Here is a 5,787-nt window from a genome sequence, read left to right as displayed (position 1 = left end):
CCCACAGTACTGTGGGACGCCTCCAGTCACAGACCCGCTAATCTGTGACACCGGGCAGGCGATACTGGAATGGGATTTTTCCAGCACTAACAAGCAACGAAGGTTAAGACAACAAAAGCCCTTATGGACTGGGCCCTTTATGACAAACTCCCCTGAGAGCTTGACACAGCTGGACAAGAGACAGGTCGGAACCCCAGTCTACTCGACTGGCCACCAAGGGGCACCCCGGTAAATGCACCTTCCGTATGGTGGAGACCAAGTAGAATATTCTCACTTGGCACAAAGCCAAGTTGTCTCAGGACACAGAACAAGACAGAAGGAAAAACCTCATCCGGTTTTTTTCTTATGTGCACAATGACAGCTTTAGCCACGCCTTAGGGCTCTTGGAGTCAGAATAATACCTGGGGGGGAGGTGCCATGGGGTTGGGGACTGTCTGCTTTACAGAGTACCTCGTCATTGCATGGACATTTTCTTACAGTTCGCAGGGGACGTGTGTCGTCTACCCCGTTCTGTGACCCAAATTATCCTGTCACGGGAGTCTTCTGACAGTGGCGAGCGCCCTAATGGCTCTTAACTTCTTGACCCATGCCCACCAAATTTGCGGCCTTTTTGGCTTCCAAAATGCCCTTCGCAATGGCCTTCACTTTCTGTGCATATTAACCCACAGCAAAGTTTGTCTAAATAGATGCCAGTTTGGTGAGACCCCCAAACTCACCAGTCTGGGGGGCCGTCCTGAACAGTAGGCTTATGAGGCCTATGCCTGTGTCCTACCCTATGGTATTTCCTTCTTATGACACACAATACAAAAGACAAAGACAAAAGAGTAAAACAGAGACTACCTCTGGGAGGAAAAGGGATCAAGATCAAAACCAAGAGTATTCTACCTAATTTAAACCGAGAGTCACTAAAAGAAAAAGAAACTAGTTTCCCAAATATTTTCTCCTGCCAAACTAAAATTAGAAAGAGAAAAAATTCTCACCACTTCCTTCCACCGGACTCTGCAGATAGAGATTCCGGGAGGCTGACGTGGTAAGAAGTCTTACATTTTGCTGGCTATTGTCAGGGGTTCCCGTATTTCATCCACTGCAGTAATCCAGGGAGAAGGCATTTCTTCCAGCCAGAGAACACAACTTGCCAGCCAGTGTAGCCCCACGTTGGGCGCAAAAACTCTTATTTGATTTCTGATACTGGTGATTTGTGTTTCATTTCTTTTTTTTTCCTTAATCAGTTTTGCTAGTGGTTTATTAACTTTATTAATATTTTTAAAAATAACTTTTAGCCTGATTTGTTTCTTTAATATTTTTCGATTTCATTGATTCTCATCTTTATTATTGTTTCCATTCTGTACTTTTTCCAGTGTGATTCTCTTTTAATTCTTAAGACAGAAGCTGAGATTATGGATTTCCTGTCTTTCTTCCATATTCATACATTCATTAAAGGCTACACACCATTGACTTCTAAGCACAGATGTAACTACTATCTCTTGTCTTCTCTAGTGTATTTCTAAACTCTGTGCTGCAAGCCATGTCTGTCCCATAGGATCTCCAGCCCATGAGCCTGCAACAATGCCAACCTTCGTGTGTCTCCATCCCTCTACCTGAAGCTGATATCTACTGTCCAGTGTCACCCTCTCATTTGATTGTAGCCCACGTCTGACCTTTTGGGTTGTCAAGGTTTTCTCTCCCCTCTGTCCATACCACCTCTCAAAAGTCTCCATTCCTTGTTCTTGTAGCCCATGGCAACCCATATATGTATCCATTCCATCTCTCTAAAACCCATGTCAGACACTTAATTTCATTCTCTCACATACTTGCAGCACATATCTTTCCTCGAGTGTCTCTATCTCTTGTGCCCACATTTGATACCAGACCTCACATGTCTCTCTCACTCCATGTGTCTGCATCCCTTTCCATCCCTGAGTGTGCCTGTCAGCTGTGCTTCAGCCCATGCCAGCTCGTCTTTGTCTACGTTCTCTATGCCTCCAGCCCATCTAGACAACCATTGTTTTCATCTACTGTTCCTTTAGGCCCTGTCTGAACTCCTGTGTTTCCTTACCCTGTGCCTGTAGCCCATGTGTTCCTCAAGTATTTTCACCTAGTGTCTCACACTTGGGTGTCATTCACCTGTTAAAGGATATCATGGTTCCTTCTAGGTTTTGGTCATTGTGAATAAAGTTGCTTTTTAGATGTTCTTAGGGGTCTGTGTGTGGATGTATATTTTCACGGTAGTTGGAGAAATACACTGGTACACAATTGGTGCATTATATAGTGACACTATACTTAGCTTCACAACAATTAATAAGATGTCTTCTTAAGAGGTTATACTATGTGTATTCCCATCAGCAATGAATGAGATTTCCTATTGTCCCACATCCTCACCAGTAATTGGTATTCTCAGTTTTGGGTTTTTAGCTATTCTACTAGAAGAGTAGAGTATCTCATTAGTGTTTTAATTTGCTTTTTCTTAATGCACAATGGATTTTATTTTCCAATAATTCCTTGTTGTTGAGCAATTTATATATGCTTATTTCCCATGTATATGTATATATTTTTGGTAACGTTTATTCATATTTTGGTCTATTTATTTTAATTTGGGGAGTTTGTTTTCTTGTTGCAGCGTTTGACTGGTTCTTTGAATAATTTGCATGCAAGTCTTTCTGCAGATATGTGTTTTACAAATGTATTATCTTAGTCAGGAGTTTGTATTTCCACTCTGTGAATGCTGTCTTTCCCAGATTGGAGAATTTAACTTTAACCAAGTCCACATGATCAATTCTTTTCTTCATGGATTGTGCTTTTTGTGTTGTATATGAAAACAAGTCATCAAACTATAAATCATGAAGATTTTCTCTTATTTCCCTGTATGATTTTTATAGTTTTGTATTTTAAATTTAAGTTGATGAGTGATTTTGAGTACATTTATTTCTAAGGTGCAAAATTTGTGTCTTTGTTCATTTATTTCCATAGGGCCGTCCTTTTGTATCATCACCATGGTTGATGATGACTAGAGACTAAAAGACTAAAGACTAAAAATCTATTACTTTTTATGTTGGAGTGCATTTATTGTCATGACCATGATCAAGTTGTCTGTACTTGCAGAGGTCTATGTGTGGGCTTTCCATGTTTTTTCATTTACCTTTGTGTCTATTCATTTTAAAATATCACTGTCTCTTAATTATTCTAGTATTGTAAAATAGCACAGTCTCTTGACTTTGTAATTAATCTTGAAATTGAGAAGTGTGAGTTCATCAATTTATTCTTCATCAGGATTGTCTATCTGACAAAGAAAGTCTGTATGTCTGTGTTATATCCAATGCTGAAAACTAACAAGCTTAAATAAGCTTTTATTTACCAAATATTATTTCATATCATGTTAACTGGAAAAACATTTGGATTTAGAAATAATTTTTCTAAGCACTTACTTCAAGTTAACTGAATAGAGCTCTTAATTTTGACCATACCCTCCAGAGGTAGAATACCGTTCACATATAACATACATGTAGACAGACACGTATAAAGAAGAGACAGATGTTGGCACTGACCCTGTGGCTTAGTGGTTAAGTGCGCAATCTCCGCTATTGGCGGCCCGGGTTCATATCTTGGGCGGACACTGACGCACCGCCTCTCTGGACATGCTGAAGCTGCGTCCCACATACAGCAACTAGAAGCATGTGCAACTATGACATATAACTATCTACTGCAGCTTTGGGGAAGAAAAAAAGGAGGAGGAATAGCAATAGATGTTAGCTCATAGCTGGTCTTCCTCAGCAAAAAGAGGAGGGTTAGCACGGATGTTAGCTCAGGGCTGATCTTCCTCTCAAAAAAAAAAAAGAAAAAAAGAAAACCGGTACTCAACTCGGCCTGTCAGTGGCAGTTTGGTGAGAAACTGAAGAGCCAGATTGTATGTATAACTGAGATCAAATGGTATTTGTCTTTCTCTGTCTCAGTAATTTCACTTAGCATAATGACCTCAAGGTCCATACATGACATTGCAAATGGCAAGATTTTTTCTTTCTTATTGCTGAATAATATTCCATTGTAAATATGTACCACATTTTCTTTCCTTTTTTTTGTGAAGAAGATCAGCCCTGTGCTAACAAGTGCCAATCCTCCTCTTTTTGCTGAGGAAGACTGGCCCTGGGCTAACATCCGTGCCCATCTTCCTCCACTTTGTATGGGACTCCATCACAACATGGCCTGACAAGTGGTGAGGCAGTGCACTCCCAGAATCTGAACCCCGGGCTACCACAGTGGAACACATGCACTTAACCACTATGCCACCAGGCTGGCCCATACATTTTCTTTATCCACTCATCTATTGATGGACATTTAGGTTGTTTCCATATCTTAGCTATATAAATAATGCTGTAATAATCACAGGGGTGCATATATCTTTTCAAGTTAGTGTTTTCATTTTTTTCGGATAAATACACTGAAGTGTATCTATTTATAATTTTTTCAAGAACCTCCACTGTCTTTTCCATAGTGGCCACACCAATTTAAATTTAAATTCCCATGAACAGCGCACAAGGGTTCCCTTTCCTTCACATCCTTGCCAACACTTAGTATCTCTTAAGGATGATCACCATCCTTACACGTGTGGGATGATAGCTCTTTGTGGTCTTGATTTGTATTTCCCTGATGATTAGTGACATTGATCTCCTTCTCATGTATGTGTTGGCCATTTGGATGTCTTCTTCGGACAAATGTCTACTTAGTCTTTTGCCCATTTTTCGATTGGATTGCTATTTTCTTATTGGGTTGTATGAGTTCTTTATAAATTTTCTTATGGATTGTAAAAGTTTTTTATAAATTTTGGATATTTAACCCTTTACCTGATACGTGGTTTGTAAAATTTTTCTCCCAGCCTTTTGATTTTGTTGCTTATTTCTTTTGCTGGGCAGAAGCTTTTAAGTTTGATGTAGTCCCATTTGTTGATTTTTTCTTTTGTTGTTTGCGGTTTTGGTGGGCTATCCACAAAATCATTCCCAAGACCAATGTCGAGGAGCCTCTTCCCTATGTTTTCTTCTAGAAGTTTTACAGCTTCAGGTCTGAGAATGCACAAAAGGCCGGGAGGAGCAATGTCCCTTTTTTTCACAGCTGAACAGATTCAGTCTCTCATTTCTCTATCAAGCAGTTTTTTTCATAGCTTATAAACACAATTCTTTCCAATTTTAAGCCAAATTAAAAAGGTCAGCCTGCCTCATTCACTCCAAAAGTGTCCTCTAGGCTCCTCTGGTCTAGGAAATACCCCCCTGAGTTTCTCTTTCCTAGGAATGTTCCCTGGGTTCCTCTGACCTAGGGTATGTACGGGTACCCCCTTAAGACACCTAGCCTTAAGACTGGAAAACAGCTCAAATAAATTCTGAACTCTTGACTTACAATAAGGAGGTCCGAGTTTCAGGAGAACTCACAGGGATCACCTGAAGAATGCACTGATCTGGGGGGCACAATGGGCCCCTATTGGTACCCAATGCCAGTTCAGTGTAGATTCTAGGTGGTCTCTGGTGGGTTTCTCTGAAATCCTGCCATGATTACACCAACAAATGTCTACGTCAATAATCCATAATCAATCTATAAATCAAAATTGGAGTGAGTTTATTATGAGCCAACTTTTGAGGACTGTGCCCCTGGGCCTTCCTTCCCTAAGGAAGTAAGGGCACCAAAGAAGTGGGGTGTACAGAGCGGTTATATACCGTCAAAGAGCATGTATCACATAGGATTATAATGTCCCTTTTACTATAGCGACAAGATCAGCCTGTCAGATTGCCTGGCCAGAATAGCTAT

This window comes from Diceros bicornis (assembly GCF_020826845.1).
Source record: "Diceros bicornis minor isolate mBicDic1 chromosome 30 unlocalized genomic scaffold, mDicBic1.mat.cur SUPER_30_unloc_4, whole genome shotgun sequence".
Classification (NCBI taxonomy): domain Eukaryota; kingdom Metazoa; phylum Chordata; class Mammalia; order Perissodactyla; family Rhinocerotidae; genus Diceros; species Diceros bicornis.
Note: the sequence above shows the minus strand (reverse complement) of the source record.